At 37.2% G+C, this 13,730-nt stretch overlaps 1 protein-coding gene and 1 long non-coding RNA gene across 5 annotated transcripts in view; one reads left to right on the top strand and one right to left on the bottom strand.

The window, feature by feature from the left end:
* Window positions 1-13,589, top strand: part of LOC129428216 (uncharacterized) — a 56,312-nt gene extending 42,723 nt beyond the window's left edge. For all 4 annotated transcript variants that reach the window (XR_008638874.2, XR_008638876.2, XR_008638871.2 and 1 more), the window contains 2 exons: window positions 12,865-13,014; window positions 13,095-13,589. This is a non-coding gene — a long non-coding RNA (uncharacterized lncRNA). The remainder of the gene's footprint in view (window positions 1-12,864; window positions 13,015-13,094) is intronic.
* lrrn2 (leucine rich repeat neuronal 2) overlaps window positions 1-13,730 on the bottom strand; it is a 69,772-nt gene that overhangs the window by 47,489 nt on the left and 8,553 nt on the right. The window lies entirely within an intron of this gene.

Here is a 13,730-nt window from a genome sequence, read left to right as displayed (position 1 = left end):
CTTATGGGTAATCCGATGTTCACTGTATATATTTGAGCATTTTGATTCCCCTGCACTTGTTTTGTATGTTTTTACTATATTTTTTTGTAAGTATGTGAACCATTTGGATTTAATGATTTTCTGAATAAATTTGTCATAAAATGTGATCTGATCTACATCTAAGTCAAGGGTATTGACAAACATCATGTGTTTAAAAATTATACAACATTTTTTGATCTTTTATGTTTTTATTGTACACACTCTTTCAACATTCAAAATGGCAGTGGAAAAGTAAGTGAACCCTTAGAATTACTAATTGGTTGTCCCCCCTTAGCAGCAATAATTCAACCAGGCACTTCCTGTAGCTTTGGATCAGACCTACACATCATCAAGGAGGAATTTCAGCCCATTCTTCCTGGCAGAACTGCTTGTCATAGTCTTTGGACGTTTCATGTGTATGGCTCTCTTCAAGTCAATCCATAGCATCTCTATTGGGTTGAGGTCTGGGCTATAGGTGTGTTCGACTTCATGCGGCGCTGCGCAGACCGATCGGTCTGACTTGAAGCAGTGCATTTTGGTTAGTACTTTTGTCCGACTTCAGCTGGCGCTGCAGGCACGTGACTGTGTCATATGGTTTTTAAGTACCGCGAGAGCGTTTCGAGAGTAGCCGGCTGGTTCAGCCGGTGCAGCTTCTCCAGAGCGGCTGCCCGGAGTTGTGATGACGTAACAGCTTTACTTGATTGGTCGCCTCATTGATGACAACGATCACGTGCGTTTCAAGTTTAATCCAACCTTTAGTTCCACTAATAAACATTATAAATTCATGTTTTAAAACAGGAAGAAACACTTTAATATACTGAAATATGTTATATTGTGTTGTGTAATAAAATAAAAATTAAAATAACAAACTCTATTGGTATTTTAATAATATAGGCTTGTTTCCGTTATTTTCGGGTATACAGTTTAAGCAGCAATTAAAATATTCGATATAAAATGTTTCTGGTTGCAATTTTTTATTAAAAGGTTTGTTTTGATCAAATTCAGCATCTAATTCACTTCATTTGCGATTATAAACAAGGAAACACGGCGCACACGTCACTACGGCAAGCAGCAGGTGTCCGGCTTGACGGCTCCGTCTTCAGTTCCTCCCTCGACTGCAAGCGGCAAACCTCGCCGATCGGTCTGCGCAGCGCCAGATGATCTCGAACACACCTTATGACTTTGCCACTTCAAAAGGCGGAGTTTGTTTTTCTGAAGCCATTCTGTTGTGGACTTGCTCCTGTGTTTTGGGTTGTTGTCCTGTTGCATCACTCACCTTCTACACCGTTTCAGCTGACATACAGATATTCTCACATTATCCTGAAGAATTGGGACTTCATCTTCCCCTCAATGATTGCAAGCTGGGCAGGCCCTGATGCAGCAAAGCAGGCCCAAATCATGATGTTTCCTCCACCATACATTACCGTTGGGATGATGTTTTTATGATGATATGTCGTGCACTTTCACATTTTGCCCCAAACTTTGTGCTCTTTTGCAAACTTCAGGCATGCAGCAATGTTCTTTCTAGTGAGTAGTGGCTTTCTTCATGGTGTCCTGCCGTGGATACCCTTCTTGTTCAGTGTTTTACATATTGTAGACTCATGAACAGAGATGTTAGCAAGTTCCAATGATGCCTTCAAATCTTTGGCTTTCATTCGAGGTTGTTTCTTTACCTCATTGATGAGTCTTTGTGGTGCTTTTGGTGTCATGTTGACTGGGCGCCACTTCTTGGTAAAGTAGCAACAGTCCCAAAGCGTCTCCATTTGTAGATTAATTGCTGTAGAACTGTAGAATGGTGAATTTCTAAAGTCTTTGAGATAACTTTGTAACCCTTTCCAGCTTTATGTAAAGCAACAATTGTTAATCGTAGCTCCTCTGAAAGCTCTTTTTGGCAAGTCATGGCTCAAATAAGCGCGTTCTTCTTGTGCAGAGCAAACTCCAAAAGTTTAAGGGTTTTTTATCAGTCAAAGTAGCTGTAGTTCACACCTCCAGATGTATTTTCTTTTATCCAGACTCCAGGTGTGTTAAAACCTGACTCCAATTAGCTTTTTTGAGGTCCTCAACTCAAGGGTTCACATACTTTTTCCACAAGCGCTATGAGTTTTTTTGGTTGTTGGTAATAAAGACATGAAGAATCAGAATTTTTTGCGTTATTTTTTCAGACACATTATGTTTGTCAATATCCTTGACTTAGATGAAGATCAGATCACATTTTTTGACAAATTAAAACTATGAAGTTTCAAAAGGTTCACTTTTTCGTGCCACTGTATTTGTGTGGCACATAGACTAACCCGCATGTATTATAGCATTCAATTACTTTTATTGTCATTCCGTAACGTAAGTGCATGGAAGGAACAAAACTAAGTGCTAAGGTTCTGATCAAACAACAAAACGAAACATTAAAATCTAAATAAGTGTCAAGCAGCATCGGCAAACAAATAGCATAATAAACATTACAACCTCCGTTATGACTAAGTATTGATAAATAAAAATCTAAATACTCAAATGTCATTGCACATAAAAATCTAAATTGTAAACATTAGTACTGTAATGTACAGTATTTCATCTCGAAATATTTGCTGCTGGAAATGACAGTCAAAAAAATAAGCTATAGACCTATTTCTCCCCACATGTTATGTAAACCAATTCCATCAGCTCCTAAAAAATGTAAACTTTACCTTAAAAAAGCTGTTTTCTGTGACTAGTGCTTCCTCATTTATTATGTACTCAATGTCGGCTTTTAAAGGAGAACACCAGCTACATGTTATTTTGGTTGCAGATTATTTCTGGCAAAGAGCACTTGATGCAGACCGACCCAGCGTTGACTCCCATTGCTTATAAATGTGATGTAAGCGAGGTTCATTTTACAGAGTCATTAAAAAAAGGAAGGACTGATGTGATACGAATAATAGCTTTTCTGTAGAAGTTTCCCTGCCTCCTGTCATTTTAGTGAAATAACCACAAGGATCAGAGGAAGATCCTTCTAAAAGAAATGCATTAGATTTGTGAGAGGTGTTTTTTGACATCATGATGTGTCTCCCTTTAGACTGATGGTAATGCATAACTCAGGGAGAAATTTTGACCAATTCTTTTCACCATATTTCAACATACAACCTGTGAATGTCTTCTTTTATTTTACTCAACAGTTGCTTGCCTTTACACGACAGGATATTAAAGTGCCCAGCTTCGCACTCCTTTTACAAGTCCAACCATAAAGAGGGCAGTAAAATGCTCCAGCCCAGACCCGGACAGTATTTGTGTACACATCAATAAGTGCTGGATAGATCTAAGCTGACCGGCACATGGTAAGATTTGTGGGCCCTGCGCATAACACGTAGACCCGTATTGCATCGGATTGCGCAAAAAACGGACTGTTTTGCCTTTACGCTCTAATTGCGTAAAGGTGTTCAGGAAATTATCTTGGCACAATCCCCAAATGACAAATTAGTTTACATTAGTGTGTGGATCCATCCAGATCCTACCAATTACTTCCTGTGTGTAATCCGACTTATTGCAGAACCCTGCTGCTACCGTTCGAGGGGTTTCTCTATCATCGAAACCTTCAAGGAGAAAATAAAGGTTTTGTGAACGGTGGGCATATTTTTGGCTTTTATCAGCAATAGGTCTTTGTAAAGCCGAGGTTTAAGATGGAAACTGTCTGGTTTTAATAAATTGTCTGGCCATAACTTTATTCATTGTGAAACAAGCGTATTGAAGAATATAATTTCATTTCTCGTTTAAATGGCTCAATGAATCAGATAAGGATAGCGTGCTCTAAGGCAAAGGATAGCACATTAAATTAAATCGAAGCAAAGGAAGGTAGGAGTGTAAAATGGGGAGACGTAAGCATCAGGCGTGTCTTTTAAATCAATGCGTTACCTATCAGCACCGCCATGCTTAGTAATAACGGATGTATGACGTTATCTCCCATTATAAAACTGCTCTTTTTTTCTTCTATGGAGAACTGAAAAATGAAAGCCTACTTTTTTAATTAAAAGTTTTGCCAATCACCTACATGGGTTACTTTGGCTTTTTGGCATCTCATAGGCTTTGTAGACACCATTTTTTGGATCGTTAACAACTTAATTTCCATTCCTATCACTTTGAAATTTGACATTTGGTACTCTGTTAATAATAAGAGTTTCCTTGTGTTTGCTGGTCTGTGAGTAGTGGTTCTTTCTCTTCTATAGGCTTTATGCCCAGCTGCACTACTTCCTGAACTTCAGCCATCTCCTTGTTTCCTGTCTGCCATTATTGGACAAACTGATTAATCCAGGTGTGTCTGATTATTGTTGTTGTGACTACTGAGGTCAGGCACACCTGGATTAATCAGTTTGTTTGTGACTACTGAGGTCAGGCACACCTGGATTAACCAGTTTGTCCAATAATGGCAGACAGGAAACAAGGAGCTGACTGAAGTTCAGGAAGTACTGTAGTGCAGCTGGGCATAAAGCCTATTGTGGTAAGGTTGTAGGTGATGGAGCAGACTGGTCTCATTGTTAATACGTAGTATTTACACGTAACATTAGAAACATTTTGTACATTTAAATAGATGCTGAAACGTAAAATGTAGACGTATTTACAACATTTAAACGTAGCATTATTACGTTTTTACAGCTAAAAAACTTAAAACATTTACTTATCTTTCTTTCCATAAAATTGCTGTATAATTTCCCTTTAACCATTTTAGCGATAATGTTACCACACTGTAAAAAATACTTTGCTGCCTTAAATTTTTTTGTTAAAGGACAAGTTCGGTATTTTACACTTAAAGCCCTGTTTTCGGATTGTTGGTGGTGAGGTGGAGCGGTTTTGGCTGAAGTTTCGACGTGTGCGGCTGCCCCGAGAATTTACGGGTGTTTGTGTTTCACCTCCCATCTCTACAGTGGGTTGATAGGTGCACAGGAACAATCCTTCCTAAAATGCATTAAACTTTCGTTTACAAAGACGTGAAACTCACCGAGTGGTCAGGGGTGTTCACTGATATGATCACACAAAAATCGCTGCAAAAGATGCTTTCCAACAGGTGTTTTAGCATTCGTTGTTAACTTGTGGACCTATTTTTCCAAACGCCTCACACCCGTACATTCTACCGCTGAGAGCTTGAATAATAGACACTCCAGTCCAGGTGGTGGCGCTAATCCACCTTTGCCAATTGCAAGAATAGAAACAAAGATCCCGGCGTGGAGTAATACCGTACCTCACAGCACATCTAATACAAGTCAATGGAGTTGGGCAAAAACTACGATAAAACCTGTTGGAATGCGTATTTTGCAGCGATTTTTGTGTGAGCATATCAGTGAACACCCCTGACCACTCAACAACTTGACTGGAAATTATATGCAAAAAAAATCTTTGCATGATTTTTTCATGATGTTATGTCTTCTCTTTCTATTTTCTTTCTTTTCTCTGTACTTGCCAAGATGTTGTAAATGGACAAATTAATAAAAAAAACTGAGAATGTTTTGAACAAGAGTAACAAAATAATGTCCACAGTTGAGGACACATTCTTGTCCTTCAGCAACTTGTAGCACAAAACTTTATTTTTATTATAAATGGCCTATCTGTACAGACATCTCCTAAATGAAACACATCTCCGGACGCTTATTTATTCAGCACACATAATGTTTACAGTATTCTTACACGGCATCCTGAGACGTGCATGATTTTCTAAACTGCTAAGTCTGTGTCTTACTCAAGCAGAACATTCATATCTCCTCCCATTTAAGGAGGAAAACATGCATGTTTATTACCTCATTCAGATGTGCCCTTGCCCAACCATAGCAATGCAATTATTCCCACAAGCCAAGACCATTTAAGTAATAATGGTCACACTGATATCCATAAATTGGATGGCCAGTCTCACTTTAGCACGCTGAGATTCCCATTACAGTGTTAGTCACGTTTCAAGGTTGGCATCCGTATTATGATATCAGAATTTATCCCCCCACCCCTTGTGAACCATTGCTTCTCTTAATTTCCTGATAAGCAACATAATGGTCACGCTTAATAGAAATTTCTCCTTAATAAAAGCTTTTTGGGCAACATTTAGCAGGAGAATGATTGTGTCCCTAGGAAATATAATTGCAAAACACCATGCAAGTAAATATTTCAGAAGTAAAACTACAAGCTGAAATATGAGGGTGTGACATTTACATAAACTCTGAATGAAAACAACTTCTTAATGCATATCATATGATCTTTAAAATCCCCCCTTTCCATAGTGCCAGAGATGTTATTATACAAAACATCAGCCCTATGTACCCAGTAAGACCCTAACTGCATACTAACTATAAAACTGCTTGAGGATATTCCGACACACGGTTACAGTGTTAGACAGAGATTTTAGCTCCATAGTCTGCCCAAAGCTAGCCAGTCAGCTACATTTATCTGCTGCACAAATATTCACACTAGTATAACCAAGTGGACACTGGCAGGTTTGCTAAATGCCTCCCTAGACAGCAGACAGCTACACATAGGTCTCTCTGAATAAATAAATGTTAATAACTTTAGGGCATGCACTCAAATGTTCACGCACACACACACACACAGTTTTATCTTGGCACACATTCATGCCCATGCAGACCCCTCGCTTTGGCTAGAGGGTGGTGTTCCTTTCTGGGAACAATAGAGATCTTTCTTATAAAGATGAGTAATTCCCATTATTCCGAGCGAGAGAGCCGTGTGCCCCTCTGTTGAGTGTCAGTGGGAATAAAGAGCTTAATGAGTGACACAAATTGAATGTTGTTCCACTCGGTCCGGGAAGGTGGAGGAAATTGAGGCAAACCTAATGAGCAGTCCGATCTCTTGCAGCGACACCTGACATCAATGGCTGGTGACAGGTCACACGGCGAGTGGAGAAGAGCAGGGAGGGGACAACTTGCCCCTGTTTTGCCCAGCGCCAATGTGACATGATCTATCCTGCCACAGGCCATCTGTGCCCAGTGAGAGACTAAGTGCCACCCCTCCCTCCTCCTTCCTGCATCTCCCAAAGGATTGGATGCCTTTAATCACCTCCATCAACATCATTGCAGGCACACGCTCGTGCGCTCACACAACCCCTCGGCCCCGTGAGGCCAAAGGCTATGGATAAAATTGAAAAGATGGGTCATTGCACACTCACAGACTTTGTGCTGTCTGGAAGAGCAACAGCACTTGTTTGTTATCTGAATGCATGTTCACATCCCCACGGACCTTCAAATATTCGTCCATACTGGGCCAAGTGTGTAAACAAACTTACGTAACCATGTTTGTGCATGATTGAACAAATGCAGATATGTGCTTTAGAAAGGAAGGGAAATATAAACATCTGCAAGTCATTTATCATCCAATATTTAGGTGAATGAACAATTTGTATCATCTTTATATATCCTATAAGATTGCTTCTAAGAAAGTTAGACTGCTTTGGACCATTTCTCCATCCAACGTGATCTCATGAGAACACTTTTATTATTATTTTATTTTTACATTTCAGTGTGATTGTACCATACGCACTTACGTTTAAAACACACTGAAACGTATAATATCGACATTTTGACAGGACCAATACGCACATTATTCACGTATTTACAGCTTTACAGACGTACAAATTTGTGCGCAAGTTATTCCTATTCATAAATATTAAAATCGCGGGCATTGGCGTTTCTCACTCATATTAATGACGTGTTTTTAGTCATATTTTCTGACTTATTTATTTAAGAAAGTTTACCCATTTACCTAATGAAAATGATTATGATATTCAGAGAATTACACAATATTAAACAAGACTAACTGTTACATTTTAAAACTATAAAATGAACAACATTTATGTATTTATTTAACTATTTTTTACATTTAGTTTGTTTGCCATGACACACAAAAACGCGTTTTCTCCTATGCTGTCTTCTATGCAATACGTTACTATTACTACTAAGCAATAACTACAAAATACAAAAAAAATAAATTCACAAAATGTGTTACTTTTATTCATTTGCTGTAATTCACATCTTTAAAATTCATACGACTGCGAGGAATAGATCCAAATTCAGCCATTTTTCCAGCAATCTTGATCGGAGTTCTCATCAGCAATCGTAAAGTAAGACCGCGCATTCGTTATGAATTTGAATTTTAAATATCGCACCTCAAGAAGCTTTGGAACACATTGCTTTTTTCGGCAGTGATATCAAATGCTCATTGGCTCTTTGCGTGCTACGTGACATATTTGCGTCATTTCTGTTAATGTACGTTTGAAATGCAGAGGGAAGCCGGATTATCGTTTTCTTGGATTAATAACTTTAATACTTCTCTTTACTTTACTTCATATACTCCAGAGAGGACCGCGGCTGCAGCACATCGTCATTTTTAGTACTTTTCGTACTGATTTTAATATTCGCAATAAATAAGTTGTTGTGGTTACACTCTGTCTGTTATGTTTTTTGTAACAGTAACATTAAATGCATTTTAATTAACTGTTTTGCATACTTTAGTGGCTTAAAATATTTTGTTATGATGATTTGCATATCAAAAATAAATAAAAGAGAGTTTTAAATTGAACTTTAACGAAAAGAAAAATATCAAATTTGTTAGTTTCAATAAAAATCTGCCCTATGGCATTAAAACACCCATATATGTCTGTTCTCTGATAAAAATGATGAAATATTCTCTCCCTTCACTGCTTTTTTAAACCTTGATCTGCTACAGAATCGCTGTGCATTCTGTTTATGAGTCACTTCCTTTTAATTGAATGTACTGGGGTACCTTATAAATTATTCAGCTGCGTACCTTCTGATATTACTTGAATGCCCTGAGCCGCTTGAGGAGACAGCAGCCAGTCTGTCTCTCTCATCCATGTTAGGCCAATCTACAAGGAAAAAGTCCCATCCGTTTAAGACCTGATTTTTTGGAGCTGACCCCCTAATGCATTTTAATAATTAATTATTTATCCATTCCTGTAGCTCAACTAGTAGAGCCTTGCATTATTAGCAGTGCAACAAGTCATGGGTTCGATCCCAAGGAACATGCATGAAAATCTATATCTTGTAATGCACTGTACAGTAAGAGTCACTTCTAAAAGCTGATGAATAAAAACTAAAACATTATGGCAGTGTTCTGAAACATGTTGTTATGTCCCAACAGAGTCCCACGTTTACTTTTCATTGTTATTAGATTTCCAAGATGATCAGCTGCAATGACAGTGCAATTTTCTTACTCAGCCAGTCTGATGTTGTGATTAGTATTAATTGGACTGACTTGAAAACGCAGAGATGACCCTTGCTGAGCCGCCTGTGAGAGCAATTAATAAGAAGAGATGGCTTAGTATTCATAACTATGCTCGACTAAGAAGACAAGAATGAGAGTTCACGAGGCAAAGCAGATTTTCTTGTCATTGAGACTTTATGTTTTAATGACCTGTTCCTAATTTCTGTTACCAAGGCTACATTTAGGATTATAAGGGATATATATAGAGAATCCCCCAAATCCCTCAAAGTATTACCATGTAACACTCACAAATGACAGAGTGAAACAGATGGTAAGCATTGTGAATAGAAAAAGTAGTTATAAATCTCAAAAAAGCATCATCCAACTTGCAAACAAAACACAAAGGGGTGGTTTCCCGGACAGGGTTGATAGTTTCAAACTGAAATACGTGTTTGAGCTGCCTTCATTTAAAAACATCTTGCACTGACATATTTTACCATATATTAGTGCCAATGTTTTGTCCCAAGATGCACACATGTATTGATTTAACATATTGAAGGTATGTTTGTAAAAGATACGTAAATGTCCGGTAACACTTTACTTGAAGGGGTGTGCATAAAACTGACATGGCACCTTCATAATCATGACATGACAGTGTCATAAACATGAAGAAGATTTTATGCACATTTATGACAATTGTCATTAAGTGTTATTTGTTCAATTATGTATTTTTAATGCAAAGATAACATTGTTTGAGATGTCTTTGTTATGACAACTTGACATACACCAATACATGATAAATTGTCATAAATCTGTTCTAAACATGACATAGCTAAATAATTATCAAACTTCAAATTGAACATGTCAAAAAGTGCAAATACTATGTCAAATAATTTGAAATACCTTAACAAAATGCAACAGACACGTCAAAAGATTATACTGAACTTTATGTATGTCCACAATACACACAGATGGTTCAGATATTTTCTGACATAGATAAAAAAACTAACAAAACCATTTAATTAAATTAATTTAATGTAATTTACCGTGTTCCAGTGATATGGACCCAACACTGCATGACTTACTGTATTTTTCGGTCTATAAGCCACATTTTTTTCATAACTCGGCTGGTGCTGCGTCTTATAGTCAGGTGCGCCTTGTAAGTCAGTATGAATTAATTTTGACAAGATGAGGCAAGAGACAACATTACCGTCTACAGCTGCGAGAGTCTGCCATATGCTGCTTCTGTATTTATGTAATTCAATGGATTCAGTGATGTGAAATGGTGAGTATGCGAACTTCATGCTAGTTGGCTTGTTCGGTTAATTTAGACTATTCAACCATCCAGGTAAGTCCTGTATGCTATGGTTTATCGTTTAAATAACTGATAATATTACTTTAACGTACAGACATCTATTCAGCCTGCTGTTCTGTCTGCTATTGTTTAGTTGAATAACTTGCCTTTCCAGATTAAATGTCTGTTCTCCGGCTTTGATTTTGTGAAATAATTTTCTAAATAAACGCGACGTACTGTCCACTGTGACTTATATATGTTATTTTGTCTTAATGACGCATTTTTGAATGATGCAGCTTATACTCCGGTGTGGCTTTTAGTCCGGGAAGTACGGTAACCCATTATTGTACTGTTTTCATTAAATTTTAGGTGAATTGGTCTCCAAATGCAATAAAATATAATTTTATCAATTTTTATTATTATTATTATTATTATTATTATTATTATTATTATTATTATTATTATTATTATTATTATTATTATTATTGGATGATTGATTTTTTTCTTAAAACCCTAGGGAAAAAACTTAAAGCAACACCAAAGAGTTTTTTTTACCTTAAAATAACGTTTCCAAAAAAGTTTCAGTGGTTCATCCACTCAAAACAGGGTGAATGGCACTTTCACATTTGCTTTGCAGCCCTCTATCGGCCAAAACCGTACTAAAGAAGTTTCCAACCTTCGTGTAGTGGTCCTGTAGTTCGAGTGAAAACTACAAAAACTTGCTTTACGGCAGACCTACAATCCAATCAGAGCCAGCTATGCTGCAGTATTTACGACAGTGGTGATAAACAATTACGCTTCTAACCTGTAGGGGGAGCAAAGAGCAATAAGTCTTTAGTGTTGCTTTAAAAAAATATTATGAACTGAACAATATTCATTATGCCGTTATAAAACTATTTGACAGAGTATTAACACTTAATGACATTTTATTGACAAATTATATTTGCATCACTGTAGTTGAGGTCAAGAAAAATATTAATGATGCTGTTATAAAACTATATGACACAGTATTAACACTTAATGACATTTTAATGACAAATTCAATTTGATCACTGGTAAAAAGTGGTCAGTTATGTTGTCGTGGTAATGTCAAGTTGTCATGACAAGTTATGATGTATTGGTTAATGTCAAGTTGTCATTACAAAGACATCTCAAACTATGTCATCTTTGCATTAAAAATGACATATTTGAACGAATGACACTTAATGACAGTTGTCATAAACGTGCATGAAATCTCCTTCATGTTCATGGCACGTGTCATATCATGATTATGAAGGTGTCATGTCAGTCTTATGAACACCCATTGAAGTAAAGTGTTAAGAAATGTCCTACAATATCTAAGACCTAGTCCTGAATTAATCTAAATTCTGTTCAAGAAACTACCCAAATACATTAACAATTTGAAGCTTGATTCACTCTTAAAAAAGTTGTTTAGTCTTTTTGTTGTAAAAAAGCTTTTTTGTGGTAAGAAAGGCTGTTCAGATTATAAAAAGGAACGAAAGAAATGTTTTTAAAGAACCTTTGAATGAAAACTAAAAATGGTTCTTCTATGGTATTGCTATGAAGAAGCTTTTAGGCACCTTTATTTATTATTATAGAGTATAAGCTTAATAGCCAATCTGATCTACCATACAGTATTATCAAAATGCAAAAACATAAAAAAAACATAATATAAAAATAACAAGTAGAAGGGTTACCATCGAACAGCCAGTTTTAAATCTCCAAAGCAACTTTTAAGTAATTTATAGTCAGTCAGGTTTTGTGGATGTTTAAGGTTCTTTATGGAACCATACAGCCAGACAAAGACCCTTTTAGGAGCCATTTTATTTAAGAGTATAGTGTTATTGTCAGTGGCAACAACTTAAAACGATTCAGATGAAGGAGCAACTAAACGGTCCATAAGTATTGCTCACTGCCAATAAGTCTGTAAGGTATGACAACATTGTTCTGCTGAGCCTTTAAAGCATCGAAATGAAATGTTAATGGCTGCCCGCCTGATGAATCTGTTCGGGTCGTTTTGCTGTCACTGTTTGCGATCATAATCAGCCTGCAAAATGGCAGACTGACGTGTTTGCTCATTCACAGATATGCCCTTGAGGCTCGTGAGTAGCACACTGTTCATCTCTTTCTTCAGACCTATCCGTATTACTCACAGCACAAAATCGTTCCCTTTTTGACAGTGTTGGATACAATGCCTTTGCAGATATAATGTTCAACCTACTCCTGCTTCGTCACAGTATAATTGTATATAATGCCTCAAAGGCAACTGGGCCATTGAACAGTATGTACTACTACACAAAGACGACGTCGCATCTCGATCCTGTCATTCACCGTGATTCACTTTGATTGATTCGTTTGTGTATGTGTTCCCTCAGAAATTATAGCCATACAAAGGACCATGCATCTGAATGCGTGCACAGTGATGGGTTGTGTTGTGACAGTGCATTTTTATCGTTCACCATGAGACAGATGTCTGGGATTTGTCCTGCCCTGAGATAATCCACCCTCTTCAATGAGAACATGAGGTGATGTCCACAAGCCCTTATGACCTCACACACACATGTGCACATACACACACATATGCTGTACTGCTGTTTCTTTGCAGCCAGGAGTCAGACCTTGCCTGTGGATGTGTGAGACAAGCCTGACGAGAGAGAGAGAGAGAGAGAGAGAGAGAGGTGTGCAAAAGGTCAACCCGCCCAGCCTGCTGTCCATAACTGCATGTGTATAATCCCATATGGCTCATCACAATAAGCCGGCAAGTATTACTCTTACTCTCAAAGCCTCTTGTGCCCTTCTTTAGTGTAAATGTGAACAGACATTCTGTGTTTGTTGTCATTAGGGTTGAAAATTTTGTAGAATTTAACTGGGTCCAATTCCGATGCCGGCTAATGATTCAGAGTCCTTGAAGATTCCATTAGCGATGCTTTTAGTACTTTTGAGGGAGCTCACTAATCTAAACTAAACTAAAATAATAAACAAAACAATATTGTTTTAATGCTTATTTTTACGCACACCACGATTTAGTGCAACAAAACCGTGAACATGTACGTCAGGAGTCTTCAATTACTCTTCTTCGAGGGCCAGATTTTAAAATAATAAATATGATGTTGACCAAACTTTTACTCCTATTTTGACCTTTTATATTTTTTTCTTTTACCTATTATTATTATTATTATTTTTATGATTTGTTATAACTTAAGTTGTTTTTGTTACTTTTTGTTATAGGTCATTTATTAAA

Source organism: Misgurnus anguillicaudatus, chromosome 14 (genome assembly GCF_027580225.2).
Source record: "Misgurnus anguillicaudatus chromosome 14, ASM2758022v2, whole genome shotgun sequence".
Lineage (NCBI taxonomy): Eukaryota > Metazoa > Chordata > Actinopteri > Cypriniformes > Cobitidae > Misgurnus > Misgurnus anguillicaudatus.
Note: the sequence above shows the minus strand (reverse complement) of the source record. Positions and strands in the feature narration are given on the sequence as shown.